Here is a 16,122-nt window from a genome sequence, read left to right as displayed (position 1 = left end):
GACAAGTGGGGGGGGGTTTAGTCTGCTGTTAGCGTGCAATTGTTGTCGTCGTCATCGTTGTTACGGTTTTTGTGGCTAAGACGGCAAATTTGTATTTTCCTACCGGTGCAACAAGTTCCTGGAGCGGTGCAAATCCAAATGTGTGGATCCTTGCATGGCCGAGACCCACCGCACGAAGTTTCAACAGTCTTGTTGTTTGCTCTCGCTTATTAAACGCCGCACATAAAGTTACCCGTTATTCCCCAATTACACGTTATCCATTAGTCCCCAATTACTTATCAAAACAGATATGATGGTACGTAGATACTCTTTGTGCACGTTATCACAGCTCAGAACCTTCTCTCATCGTCTCCTCGTGATAAGAATCTCACCAAGCCCCGGTTCCTAGCATGTCTAAACCCATTTAGCAGTTAAAATAAAGGGAGGCCGAATTCAATAAGGAACGTAACGCTAACAAAAGCGGCTTTAAGCTAACGCAGGCCAGGTTCGCGCTACCGGCCTCATATATCACCTGGCATATTTTCGCAGGACTGATTTCTTTTCCCTGCTCGGAGACGTTGACATTTCCAGCGATGATTCATTATCGATGAACCGATTCGGTCTCAAAAATCGACTCCGTAAGTCGACCGAGCGCACGAGCTGTTTTTCAGAGACGCCCCTCCCTCGCACTGAATTACGCCCTCTCACACCCGGGGGGCCAGTCTAGTGGAGGTCGAGCCCTCGGCTGTTACCCAACTAGCAGGCACATCGGGGCAATCGAGGGGGGGGGGGGGGGCATCTCAGCATTCATCGATGAGGAAAGGTAGAGGAGGGCATTTCTCGTTCATTTCCCCACCCCCCCCTGCTCGGAACCCCCCCCCCGCCCCCCCCAAGGCCAAATTCAAACCTGCGTCCTCCCAGGCACAAACTTGTTTCTGTGTCTCCTTGGCTCCTCATCCTCCTCCTCCTCCTCCCCTCGTGGGATAGAAATCTGGCCGCAAAACCCATCGCGCCACACCTGAATTCCACATCCACTACTGTATTTACTCGAGCGAGGAGGAGCTTTCGCATGTGGATGACTGGCAGTTGATATCACTGGATAACACATGGAGGCAACTTCGCCCGCATCGCAGGTAACCCAGGCTAATCACCGCCGACCGCAAGATGCGGACTATTAAGATACGTCTTCCACCGCTCTCCCCCGAAGCGTTTTCCCAGGCGACGCGACACAAGTTTAAGATTAGCGTTTCTTTCTAATCCTATAGCCACATTGTCTTGCCTCGTTCACACGTTCACAGCCCGACCACACCCATCATTTGTTTATTTTCCTCATTTTCCGACCGCAAAAAAAAAAAAAAAAAAAAAATCCACCACCCCGTCTGCCACCTGGTTTTAGTTTCGATTCAAATACCCCATCAATAAAAAAAAAAAAAAAAAACATTCAAAGACCGTGTAGCATTTTCTCCCCCCCCCCCAGTTAAACGCCACACTAACCGAGACTTAATCAGCGGCACTACGGCGGCGTCTCGCTCTTTATGGACATGAAGTCTTCCTGATGCGCCGGCGTGGTGGAAGCACAGAAAAACAAACGACGGCAACAATCGATGATGAAGAACTGGGGAAGTCACACCCCCCCCCCCCCGGGGCCAGAGACGTTCTCGCTCTTCCTTTTTAATGTGGACTCAGCCCGATGACTCCTCTTCATACTCCCATGTCAGCCAATGTGGAAACGGATGACCACAGGGGTCAACGATCTATAATGGCCTTAAAGGGGCATTTCTCCTCAGGACTAGCCGCAACAGTGAAGGGGGGAGGGGGGGGGGGGGTGCGCAAAAAAACAAATTTACAAATGCATAATCTACAAAAGGGCGCATCTGGTTTACATTAGCCGAATTGCTGAATGAAAAAATTAAATTAACATTTAAGACTGGCGTGACTTCCAAGCATTTCTGCCAAAGTGGTCACAAATTGGGCCTTGCGCTGTATCGCCCACCGGTTTGTGCCCGGCATGAGGACCGCGGCTGTTGCGGAGGAACGTGGGACTGCTATACAGCGGCTGAGATGACGACCCCGCCGCGCTACGTTAATAGCCGCTGTGATGGTGGTTATTCGTCACCGTTATTCTTGGCGATTTAGCCCGCGGGGTGGCACGGCAGGTTGGGGAGGGGGACCGCCATTCAATTTGGAAAATATAAGTTCAAGCCCTGGGCGACGGCGATCACCCAACCGGCTGAAGAGTCTAAGAGCAAGTATTCCTACCAACTGACTGGTCGTGACTGTGTGGCTGACCCCTGACCTCTGTGTGAAGGTCCAAAGAAGGGAGACTTTCCCTGCAGGGATCTGTAAAACATTACATAATTGCTATTTCAGGATCAAAATGATTTCATTGCACTTTTTTTTGAACCCCCCCCCCTCCTTTTTTCTACCCAATTGTATCCGGCCCATTACACCACTCTATTCCTGGTTGCTGCTCCACCCCCCTCTACCGATCCGGGGAGGGCTGCAGACTACCACATGCCTCCTCCGATACATGCGGAGTCACCAGCCGCTTCTTTTCACCTGACAGTGAGGTGTTTCGCAAGGGGGGCGTAGCGCGTGGGAGGATCACGCTATTCCCCCCCAGGTCCCCCTCCCCCCTGAACAGCCGCCCCGACCGACCAGAGGAGGCGCTAGTGCAGCGACCAGGACACATACCCACATTTGGCTTCCCACCCGTGGACACGGCCAATTGTGTCTGTAGGGACGCCCGACCAAGCCGGAGGCGACACGGGGAATCGAACCGGCGACCCCCGTGTTGGTAGGCAACGGAATAGACCGCCACGCCACCCGGACGCCCTTTCATTGCCCTTTTTACACTGTGTACTTAGATCCTAATTATAATTTTTTTGTTGAAAACGCAGCCGGCAAATTAAAGGTGAACCTTTCGATAAGACGGAACCCTACAGCCGACACTAAAAACCAGCTTCTCTGGCAGGGGCGAGAGACGACTTCCGTCGATCAGCTGAAATTTTGGAAGTTTTATTCATAGCTTTACTTCAACTGCAAAAGGGCGTTTCACCCGTCCCGATGACAGACTTGCTTGACCCGCGAGCGCTAACGTCAAGCCCCGGACGATTACCGGCCGTCCCTTGTAAAGCCCTGTAAGAAACCAGCTCTGCATTACTCCCGAATCTAAAAGGACATTCCTACCCACAGATTTCTACAGACACACACAAACACAAACACACACACACACACGCACAGGCAAAGGCGCGTTCACCAGACCAACAGACCGACTAGTCTAAGTTATGGCAGCCAAAAGAGATCAGAGAATTTCAAGAGGCTGGATCCAGGCCCGTCGTGACACTTACTACTAGGCTGGTGCCAGCAAAGCCGCAGAGCTGAGTGACAACCCACTTGGCAAACGGTTAATAGACAAACTGTTTGCAGTGAGCGGTCATAAAAACCTACAGCGCTGAAAAAGCGACTCATGCCAGACCGAATTATCATAATTACACGAGGCCTTGTGATTTAGATTTTCGCTTCTTAAACGGGGATTCGCGGATCTGTAGCTCCAAACTTCTCGTTCTATCCACTCCTATTTGATCGAGGCGCGAGTAAAAACTCTCACAAAAGAGGTTATTGAAAACAAAAAAGGAGGAGGGGGGGGGGGAGGGCCCCATCTTAGATCTATTTCAGGCCTGTGGAGCGATTCTCCATACAGGTTTGTTTGGACTACGCGCGATCATCGTTAACTCCCGTTAAAGGCGGATCGGCTGACTCGTTGGCGGCACTGAGCGTTTGTAAACCGACCAGACAGAGGACGCACATGAAGAACTAAAGGGTGGTCTAACCGGGGGAACTGACACATAGGAAGGCTGGAGGGGGGGGGGGGGGGGGGGGAGAGGCATCAAAGCATGGAGAAGATGGACGTCTGTAATTCCAGCAGTCGTGTCATTATCCTCAGCGTCTCAGCAGCTGATCTCGAGACGGGACCTCTGGAAAAACACCAGCAAACGCAAGCGGTCCTTTCAAGGCGAGGCTAACGCGAAGCCTACGCCTTCTGTCGATCCAAACCGCTCCGCTGTGCATCCGATGACGCTGCCAGCTGAAAACCACTCCTCTGCAGGCCGCGCCGCCAGGGAAAAGGCCGATCCTTCCTGGCAGCGGACGGAGGAGCGACAAGCAGAGGAGAAGCTCTGAAGGAAGAACTGCACACAACCGTCCAGCGAATACTTTGTTTTCAGTCTTTCTCCGCCCCACTTGTCGCGAGGTTTTCATGCTCTTCGAACCACCAGCGTGGCAAGAAGCCCCTTTATCTGTTTTTGCCATCACATCATAAGGCCTTTCTGAGACGCCAGGAGTCCACCGTAAAGGTCGGCCTTCAGAATGAGCGTCGACAAAATGCCAACTCGTTATCATGAAGGTAGAACAAGTAGGATTTTCCTAAAAAATAATTTAATATATATATATATATATATATATATATATATATATATATATATATATACATATATCAGTCATCAGACCCTGTCCTCTGCCTGTGTTTTCTTATGTTTCTTATTTTGTTGTATACGGGACGTTGCTGGGCATTAACCTTTGGGCAGCGGGATTCTATAAAGACACAGCTAGCAGGTGAGGACATTGCGTTGTGGTCTAGTCCGTTGCCTATGGGGATCGCTGGTTCGAATCTCTGTGTTACCTACGGCTTGGCTGGGCATCCCTACAGACACAGTTGGCCATGTCCACAGGTGGGAAGCCGGATGTGGGTACGTGTCCTGGACGCTGCACTAGCGCCTCCTCTGGTCGGTCGGGACGCCTGTTCAGGGGGGGATAGCGTGATCCTCCCACGCGCTACATTCCCCCCGGAGAGACTCCTCACTGTCGGGTGAAAAGAAGCGGCTGGTGACTCCACATGTCTTGGAGGAGGCATGTGGTAGTCTGGAGCCCTCCCCGGATCAGCAGAGGGGGTGGAGCAGTGACCGGGACAGCTTGGAAAATCGGGTAATTGGCTGAGTACAATTGGGGAGAAAAGGGAGGGGGGGGGGGGAAAGAAAAAAACCTAGTGAGCAAGTAAGTGCCAGATCGAAATCGTAGCACACATCCAAGAGGAAGCTACGACAACGGCAGACACGGCGCCGAAAGGTCGCTAATGTAGCGAGGCGAAACACCAAGCGGACAAAGCTCCTTCCAAAATGAGAGGGAATCTGGGACAGGCTTTCGCCCGCTGGCGAGCACTGAAGGGGAGGATGGGGAACGAAGAGCGACGCGGAGTTGGCCTGTACACCGGGATGTGTTCTGGCAACTCTGGTCGGCGGGGGGGGGGGGGGGGGGGGTCCTTCTGGTGACCTTGAGCCGGGGGAGGTGGGGCCAACTTCGACCATTGTGTTTACAAACCGCAACCGACAAACCCAACGCGTTCGAACCTTTAACCCGATACAAGAAGAGGTGTTCGGCATCGGCGTGAGCATGTACACACACGAGACAACGGCTGTGTTCTGTGCAGCAAACTCCGTCTTAAAACGTTTACTTTAACGAGAAAATAAGCGACGTTATAAAACCTGAAGACGTTTGGTACGGCGCAACATGTTAGGATTGTATCGGCTCATCTAGCCAACAACAGATTTTTTTGGTTTTAACTACTGCCTCTATAACTACTATTGTTACGATCCCCTTGCACTACTACCGCAATAACTTCTAATTGTCGACATTAGACTATTTCCACTATAACCAATACTGTTATTCTGCCTAGGAAAGCTCAGCTCGAAACCTGCAAATCAAATAATCCAAAATACAAATGCATATTTGACATTTCACTTTTCTGCATTTATGACGGATGATAAAATCTGTAGTATCGCAGCCTTAAATGGATCCTTGTGCAACAGTCTGCAGGAGTGCAGCCTCGGTCCTGAGGACCCCCCCCCCCCTCCCTCCCTCCCTCCCTCCTCCCCGCTTGACTTGCCTCAGGGCATTATATGTCAAGACCACAGCCCCGAGTTTAAAATAGAAACTTCACCAACGAGAAAACGCTTATCCTGAACCGCTAATCTTTTTGTTTGGCCTCTGCCAAGAAAATCCGAATTAAGAAAGAAGGGTGCGAGCGATCTAGAAAAGCGAAACTGGATATCTGAGAAGAAGAGGAACAAATGGCGAGCGCAACAGCAACGGGGCTCGGCAGGGCAGCTTTCCCTTGCGTTGTGCAAACATTAATTGCCACGTGACAAGTCTCAACACGGGACTCCCAATTCGGCAGGTAGAGGAGAATCTATAGGCTTCAACTTCCGCACACCGACTCCCGAGACGACGGCGGGGGCTCTCTTTTCAGCCGCGAAGCGTTCAGCCACAGCACGTACGCCTCCGGACCCCGCGAGGGGACGCGTCGCTTTCACGCCACGTCGGGCCCAAGCGTGCTCGGACATAGGCTAGACCGCCGCAAAACTGCCGGAACCTGCGAGCAGCGTCGCGCTATCCGTAAGGGCGTACACCAAACATTGACACACTAGTCCAGTGTTTCTCGACCCAGTCCTCAAGGACCCCCCCCCTATCCTGCAGGTTTTCATTGTAACCCTGCATAGGCAGCCCCGCTTGTACTTACTCAACCGGTCATCTCACAGCACTTCATTATGTAAAGGTGTGCAAACTCAAGACATTCATCGCTGATTGGTTGAATAACTACAAACAGGTAACCTATTCAGGGTCGCAAAGAAAATCTGCAGGATGGGGGGGGGTCCTTGAGGACTGGGTTGAGAAACACTGCACTAGTTTCTATTGAGCGTGAGGATGGGGGAGGTTGGGGGCTTGCATAGGACCGATTCACCGTCGTGAGAGGGGGGGGAAGAAAAAAAACCCTACAGAGAAAAAACAAAAACAAAACATTCAGGCAACGCTAACCTTTAAAAAGGGCCAAAACCGTCGGTAAATAAACCAGCTGGACGCCTGTCTGATCACTTTATATCGCGGCATAGCACGGAGTCAGCGCAGCAGCAGCAGCAGCAGCAGCAGCAGGGCTCTGGCCCCTCCAGCCGGACCAAATAACTGAACAGCTAAGCGCTTTCTGCTCCATGTATTATTATTTATTGTTCCCACTGGTGCGCGTCTGTGTGGATCCTGTTATATTTGGACCTGGCTTCCCAGACCACTAGCTCCCCCCCCCCTCCCCTCCCCCCCAGCCTTTTTTTTTTCTTCGCGGGACAACTCTCTTAGATCCCCTTCCAAACGCTGTGCCGGAACAACAAGGTGCGGAGCGCCGGCGCAAGGAAAGGACAGAGAAGACAGGCGGCGCTTTGTTGACGGGTCGGAGAGGAAACGGACGGGCGGACGGACGGGCGGACGGACGGACAGACGGCGGCGGCGTCGCGTGGAGCTGAATTATTGCGAGAGCGAGAAAAGGAGTACTGGGGGGGGGGGAAAGGGGGAGATGACGGTTATCGTGCGGCGAAGAGCAGGATAACTCGCCCCCTGGAACGATTTACGGCGTAAACACAAAACCACCTGAAGTGGTGTCAACCCATCTTCACATGACCAACCGGTGTTGCATACTCCGGCAACAGCTCGCGCTCAAAATGGAGGGGGGGGGGGGGGGACCAACTGAATGATGGGGTGATACTACCAAGATGTTCAGTCCTCTCACCCCCTCCCACACACACACACACACACAGTACCTAAGCTGTGTCTTAAAACTATGTGCATGCACATGTACACAATCCTAAAATCAGTACCAGACACGCTGCACAATGTCAAATCTAGAGTACAACTTCCTTTACATTAAACTAATTCATTTAACTCGTGCGAGGCCTTCTACTGGCTGGCATCAACGGACCAGCCGTGGGTTTTCGTCGATGTCGATTTTACCGCACGGCATTGTGGGTATGAAACGGATCGGTATTTACTGTTCTTTTCGCCGCTACCTGCTCACTCCAGCCTGGAAAACAATATAACGTCCCAGCGTCATCAATCACAAAACCTGCTAGAATCCGCCTATCAGGTTTAAGGCAATTCATCCGACAGTCTAAATAGCACATATCGCAACATATCCCGTATTCCTGCACCATGACAGCAAGAGATTGCAGTCTCAAGAAATTCTTACCTTCAACTACGAAACCCTTTCAAGACCGAGTCGACGGGAGTTTCATCATCCCAACGTCGCACGAACTCAATAAGGGTCTGTGCGCTGACCCACTGAGAGAGGATCCATGTTTATTTTCATTACACATTTAGTGGCTAAGAGGTTAGCGCTCTTGCCTCATAGTGAAGGGGGTCCTGGGGAGGGGAGGGGGGGGGAAGAGGTGTCGGGTCAATCCCGGTCCTTGTGCGGAGTTTGCATATTCGCCCCGTGTTCCCGTGGGGTTTCTTCGGGTGCTCTGGTTTCCTTCCAGGGTCCAAAGCCATCGGAGACGGCCGAGCTGGAAACCATATACCGCCCATAGGTGTTAATGTTGCGCGAGTGTGTGTGTGTCCTGTGACAAGACATATGACTCGTCCCTGACAGTTAGGTCAGTGATACACACCGCGTCGGGTTACGCTGCATATATACTACATGCAATAATAAAATTTATGTGTACTGATCACTTACCATGTTAAGTAAGCTGACTGCCTCCAAGTACTTCTGCTAATGCATCAAGGCTTTTCTTTTTAAGTCTGAAACTGATTACGGAGGGAACTCGTATTTCTTTTTATACCGTTTAAAAAGACATGTAGGTTTTTTAGACCACCTAGAAAGTGGAGGCCTTGGACCTTGATCTGCAGGTGTCTATACAAACACGGCCCTTTCCATTGACTTCCATATGCTGTTGTCGTTCTACAGACGCGAAACAGGAATAATCTATGTGAATTAGAAGTAACGCTGAGCAAACACCGGGGAAACACGTCAACAGATAAAACTTATCTAGGGCGTCCGGGTGGCGCGGCGGTCTATTCCGTTGCCTACCAACACAGGGATCGCCGGTTCGAATCCCTGTGGTGCCTCCGGCTTGGTCGGGCGTGCCTACGGACACAATTGACCGTGTCTGCGGGTGGGAAGCCGGATGCGGGTATGTGTCCTGGTTGCTGCACTAGCGCCTCGGCGTCTGTTCGAGGGGGGGGGGGCTAGGGGGAATAGCATGATCCTCCCACGCGCTACATCCCCCTGGCAAAACTCCTCACTGTCAGGTGAAAAGAAGCGGCTGGCGACTCCGCACGATCGGAGGAGACACGTGGTAGTCTGCAGTCCTCCCCGGATCGGCAGAGCAACTGGCAGGCAATTAAGACCGTCGTAATATACATGTAGCGGGGCGGGGGGGGGGGGACGGTAAAAGGGGCAGGCGAATACTGGGACACACCACCCACTGTGGTCAGCAGACATTAAATACCCTCCTGTTCTGCACAGACAGCCCCAATTACAGTTCTATCACTGTGTGGAGGAGCTTTCTATCTCCGTCCTCAACACGCTGAAATCAGACAATGACTCATGGTCATGTGGGAGAGTAAACCTGCTGGCTGCTACTAAAAACAGACGAGAACAAGTTCAGTCATTACATGACAGGGAAGAAAAATAAGGATTTTTTATTTTTTTTATTTTAGGAGTAGTCTGAACGTTTCAGCGACCAGCTACAGAGCATGCAAAGTCTGTTGTGTTTATTTGACTGGAAGGGCCCGCCGTTTCCCCATTCGCCACAATAGGACTACTTTCTCCTCACATCAAAGATGGCCATGAATTGACGGAAACGCAAGTTATGTGAAAGCTGATCTGATAGCTGTGAGGAGTAGTGGGCGGGGAGGGGAACAAGGAAGAGGGCACGGGTGGGGGCGGTAGCACAGAACACTTGGTTCTGATCAGTTCCGACAGGAACTTCCTGTAAGGTTCCACAAACCCCACAAGCTGTCTCCGTGTCAACACGAGTCCGACGCATGACTACATAATTCACATATACCGGTTATCTGTGGCCTTGGTGGTCGTGGATGTGACCCCACAACCCCAGGTATTCCATGTAGGTCATAGAAAGTAGGGGTTTTTTTCTTTCTCTTCTCGTTTGCCTGCCCTAGGCCTGGAAACTCCTATCGTCAGTGTGGGATCGGATCAGGAAAAAATGCTGGTGCAGAAGCAGGACATAAAATCACTGCCGGGTTCACACAAAAACATAGGTACTGAAATATGCCCAACGTCGATAATGGGCTGATAAGATATGCACTACAAATCAAATATCAGTAGAGTCAGGCCTGCTTATTTTCCTTGAGTTTTTAGATGTTTACTTTTTCCATCAGACTTTGGCAAAAAAGGAAAAACTCCCAAAAAAAAACAGCCAGCAGTTTTTCAAAAACTTTTATCCGGGAACAGGGGAGTCTGTAATAATAACTTATGCACCGTGACATTTAGCACCTCAAACGTCCTGCCATGCAGACATCTGGGCTGTCTGGATTATCTTTATTGTAATGGAAGTGTTTACTGGCACATGCTACTGATCACTAATTATCTCCATCCATCAATCAGACCCAAAAACCCGGCACTGGCTGGGCTCGGGTGCAAAGGCTGTAGAGCAACGACAGGGTCGAGGGCTGTAGAGAGGCCACAACAGGCTGCTCATGAACTCAGAAATCACTTATGGTGGCTGATCGACATGTTAATTGGCGGTAAAGAGGTTGTGCCTCGAGACTGAGCAAAGCCTGGTATCTAGCGTGGTATCTTAACAGCCAACCATGTCCTGCCCTTGTGATAAAGCCACACACTCAAAAGCCATAAATACCCGGCATAGCTTCCGCGTCAATCTCATTTTATAACCCCACCTTCAACGGATTCTCTCTCTCTCTCACACACACACAGATGAGCCAAAACATTATGACCACCTGCCCAATATTCTGTTGGTCCTCCGTGTGCCACCAAAAACAGCGCCAACCTGCTGAGGCGGGCCCCTGAAGGCCTCCTGGGGTATCTGGCGCCAAATCATTAGCAGCAGATCCTTCATGTCCAGTAAATTGCGAGGTGGAGCCGCCACGGATCGGACTCGTCAGTCCAGCACATCCCCCACAGGCGCTCAATCGGATTGAGATCTGGAGAGTTCGGAGGCCAAGGCAACACCTTAAAAACTTCGTCGTGTTCCTCAAACCGTTCCCGAACAATGTGTGCAGTGTGGCAGGGCGAATACCACTGCCTGGTCGGCAACGATGTTTAGGTAGGTGGCACGTGTAAAACCAATGTCCACACGAATGGCCGGACCCAGTGATTCCCAGCAGAACATTGCTTAGAGCATCGCAGTCTCTCCACCGGCTTGTAGTCTTCCCAAAGTGCATCCTGTCCCTGACGAGATCACATGCATGCAATGTATCTTGCAAAACAAGATTTCAGGTGGTGAACCGGCACATCACAGATTTGGTTTTCCCCACTTTTGACTCATTCTAACAGGAAAGGGACCACTTTGGATGCATGCTCCTTTTCAAAACTGCACTGGTTTATACACCCCCCCCCCCGTGCACACACACACACACACACACAAAATCATACTTGTGAGCTGCCCCATACAACCTCAGCAAACCTGACTGCAAGGCCGCTCCAGTGTTGTCTTCTTTTTGGGGCTCTCAGACTACATCCAGATCCTTTTTGGGCTTTTTTTGCCAATCATTGTGATTTTAAAATATATTTGGTAACATAAGTAGTATTATAAGTAGTATTATGAGGTCATCAGATACTTTAACATGTCGCTGAATTTTTAAGGAATCATCTTACTAACAACCATGGTGCGGCTTTTGCATCAGCGGGCCACGAGAGGGATCACCAACAGCGTTGTGAATGCGCCGCCGGTAGACGTCCTGGGAAAACAAAGCTTATGCAAAGCTAACGACGCAGCTTCAAAACTGATCAGAGGCCACCTCAACTACTCCAGAAACGCATACGAGGGCAAAGCAAACGGTCACTATTAACGCCAGGCACAGTCAACGGCAATTATTTGACACCACTATGCACTTTTACACTGGACTGAGTGGGGGTTGGATTGAGAATCCCTTATTTGGGCATGAACTTTACGTCACACTTTGGAGGTGGATTGGGTTTTGGTGTTTTTTCCATGTGGGTCGTTAGACAGTCAGTAGTTTCAATCTGATCGGCTTGACCGCCTTCCTCTTGAATTCCTTAAGATTACAATAAGTTTGCTCTTATTTTTTTTCTTGTTTGTTACTTTTTACGACCCACACTACACACTCTTAAATGGGTGCTATTGCCTTGCCTCTGCACTGTGTATAACTTAAAGCTGGGGTAGGCAGATTTCTATTTTATTTTTTTATGGCACTGGGCAAAAATTCCATCATAACCTTTTGGCATATTGTACTTCCAAGTGGTCGGAGAGAAAACTAGACTTCTGCACCTCCTCTTGGCTCTGTATTCAGGCTTTAGAAAGTCTAGCTCGGGACGGAAGATTTTAGCCAATCACGGGTCACTTCAGAGATACGGCGTTCCTACTGGCTACCCTGCAAATGCGCGTGTACACGATCAACGCGTATCCGCTCTGCCCCAGCAGTTGCTCGTGGTTGTAACCCTAAAAAAAAATCAACAAGACCACCTCAAAATGGCGGCTTCACATGAACAATATCGGTAGGGGTGGGAGTCTTTGGGAATCTCATGATTCGATTCAGAATCTATTCTCAATTCATAACCGATTCTCAAGTCAACACATGCACGGATGTGATTCTAGATGGCTGTTTTGAGGTACTTCACCCATCTGACTGCAGTAGACAGTTTAATAGGTCACAAAGAAAAAAAAAAACAATACTTGATCAAGTGTAAACCACCGGTGAAATTTATTTTCTCATGCTTCCCATTTTAGTCCACGCAATAATATGAAACATAAAGGTCAAATAAGCTGACTGCAGCACCGTGAAACACGTTACTGGCCGTCTTCTGCAGTCTGCATTAACGAAGCAAGGCAGCCCTGAGGCAAATGGTAAAATGTCTTTTTTTGGGGGGGGGGGGATTTTTTATCCCTCTTTCTCCCCAACTGTATCCAGCCCCCACTCTTCTGAGCCGTTCTGGTCGCTGCTCCACCCCTTCTGCCGATCCGGGGAGGGCTGCAGACTACCACACGCCTCCTCCCATACATGTGGAGTCGCCAGCTGCTTCTTTTCACCCGACGGTGAGGAGTTTCGCCAGGAGGACATAGCACATGGGAGGATCACGCTATTCCCCCTCCAGTTCCCCATCCCCCCTGAACAGGCACCCCGACCGACTAGAGGAGGCGCTAGTGCAGTGACCAGGACACACACCCACATGTGGCTTCCCACCCACAGACACGGCCAAGTGTGTCTGTAGGGACGCCCGACCAAGCCGGAGGTAACACAGGGATTCGATCCGGTGACCCCCATGTTGGTAGGCAACGGAATAGACCGCCACGCTACCCGGACGACCCAAATGGTAAAATTTCATGATACAAAAATAAAAACTTTTGCAAAGATAAAACTGGTGACAGCTTTTTGTCTATCGTTTCTCTGCAACGTCACATAAATGAACAAATAATGACCGTTAACGCATGACTCCGTTTGTTTTCCCTCCTCCATTGCTCGCGGGTACTCCACCGCTGCGGCACTTCTTGCTCACGCCACGGAGGTCTAGCTGGGCGGAAACCGGCCTGGTGTGGCAACACAGTGTCATCCGTCAGATTTAGCCAGCTAAACTATTTTTAGTTCTCAGGTTAGGAAAAAATAAAACTTGAAAATGAACTGATTTTTGTAATTTGTGAATCGATTCTGAATCGATAGAAAAATCAAATTTTTTGACGTGAACCCCCCACCCCCACCCCTATTTAGTGTAACTAAGAGATTTGCTGACTAGATTATCAACTAGGATACAAGTTTTATGAGTGCCGCTTTGACATTTCCTGGTTGTACGCGAGTGTAAGGGGCCGACGAGTGATGCGGAGGTCATTTGGTGCGAGGGGCTTAGCGGAGTGATACAACGCAACAGAGAAGGGTGGAAGGATTTGCATTGGAATTGGTCAATGTCACATACGGCAACTTTTAAGTTATCCTGCGCTGCATTTGGTGTTGATGTTTTCTTGCTGCAGCACAACTTCAACCTCTCTAAAAGAGGCATTAATGAAGTTCATCTTATTCCATTTTATCTTATCTCCGGTCACATGCCTACTTCCCTCTAACTACTTGGCAAGCACCAAGCCCAACTCCGCTGCAGGGGAAGACTTCGGTGGCAGCTTTCTCCGCTCAGACACTCGCTACAGGGCAACCAGACACAACGACACTTCCTGCTTTCGTGGTACTAGCTGATTACGTGCCAAGTATGCACCGGAGAAAGTCTCAACCCTTTTTAACTGCCTTGCGAAATGCATTTCAAGGTGATGTCATCATGTCCTGTGCGGCACACATCTAGCGGGGTGTTAGAGCCCCGTCAATCTCTGGCTTGAGTATATCCTGTCAATTTACTCTTCTGCCGCTGTTGGTGTTTAAAGTGGTAGCAAACCTTTTTTTGTCCATTTTTTTTGAGCTGAAACATGATGGCATCTTGTGATAAATTCAACAAAAAATGAGAATACATCACACAACTGTTTTGACGGGGAAAAAATCCTATACCATCTTTCTTCTGGGGTAAAATGCACGTGACGATCAACCCCCTCCCTGATTTGCCTATGTCATATGGGGCAATCAAAGATGTTGAGACTCATGTGACTCATGAGGCTAGTCAACTAAACTCTCCGGGTAGACTTGTGAGAAGCTGCAACACGGACACGTTCAGTCTAACCCACACAGCCATCGTTGTCCTCTACATCTACACCCCTTTGTATCCTTCATACATGGACACCTCCATCGTTGTCCTCTACATCTACACCCCTTTGTATCCTTCATACATGGACACCACCATCGTTGTCCTCTACATCTACACCCCTTTGTATCCTTCATACATGGACACCACCATCGTTGTCCTCTACATCTACACCCCTTTGTATCCTTCATACATGGACACCACCATCGTTGTCCTCTACATCTACACCCCTTTGTATCCTTCATACATGGACACCACCATCACTGTCCTCTACATCGACACCCTTTATCCTTTTTATAAATGTCTAAATATGAGCAGGCAAAGATGGTCTAAAAACAAGTGTTTACCGACTCTAAGGGCTGTTTTACATCGAGCTCAGCAGAAACCACAGGCTCTGGGAGGCATGTGGTCATTGTCATTGGACTACTGGAAATGAAGAGGGCATGTGTTTTGCGGTCTCCAATGTTTCGTATAATGAGTCACTCTGTATCATCAATTATTTTGACTGCCATCTAAGAACTCCTTACCTTTTTCATTCACTGACTTCTTACTTAGTCAGCTTGAGTCAGAATGGCTTGTTCAGATCAGGATGAGTGCGCGCAGGAAGCGTCTCCACAGTCTGCTCGGCTGATTAAGACTCCTGACCTGCTGCCTTACTCGCTGCCTCATTTATGACTGGCTTCCGTTCTCGCTGGTCCTATTAAAGGCTTTTCCCTTCCGTAGGCCCTTACTAGTCTGCATTAGTCGATTTCTTACCTAACAAAGTCACGTGATTCTCCTGACTGGATTCAACAGTAGTCATTTATTTCGGTCCTAATTGAGCACGGAGGAAAATGAAAACTGAACAATTAAAATTTGGGTGACTTGAAAGGTAGAACAAGTAGGATTTATCGGTTGCAATTTGTGAACACAACATTCAAAGTTGGTCACTCCTCTCTGGCTTAACGACACACCCTGACTGCTGTTGCCAGAACACATCCCAGTGTTGCTCTTCATTGCCATTCCTCTTCCTTCAGTGCTCACCAGCGGGTGAAAGCAAACCCGGAATGACACTCAATTTGCAAAGAGCTTTATCTGCTTGGCATCTCGCCTCACTACAGTTGCATCTTTTCGGCGCTGTGTTGTTTTAGCTTCCTCTGGGACGTGTGCTTATGATCTTGATCTGGCACCTGGTCGCTACGTTTTTATAGAGTCCCACTGCCCAAAGGTTAACGCCCAGATATGTCCCATACACAGCAAAAAAGAAAAATAAGAAAATACCCTTAGAAGACAGGGTCTCTGCAGATGGACACACCCCCACATATGTGTAGTGGGTCATAAGTAATGGCTGAGAGGGATTATTTTTGAATGAGTCTATACATTGATTTTTTTTAGAAAAATCCTACTCTTTCTACCTTTAAATTTCTTATAAATAGGGAGGCTTGAGTTTTGTA

Source organism: Lampris incognitus, chromosome 15, assembly GCF_029633865.1.
Source record: "Lampris incognitus isolate fLamInc1 chromosome 15, fLamInc1.hap2, whole genome shotgun sequence".
In the NCBI taxonomy this organism is placed as follows: Eukaryota; Metazoa; Chordata; class Actinopteri; order Lampriformes; family Lampridae; genus Lampris; species Lampris incognitus.
This window is presented reverse-complemented; position numbering follows the sequence as displayed.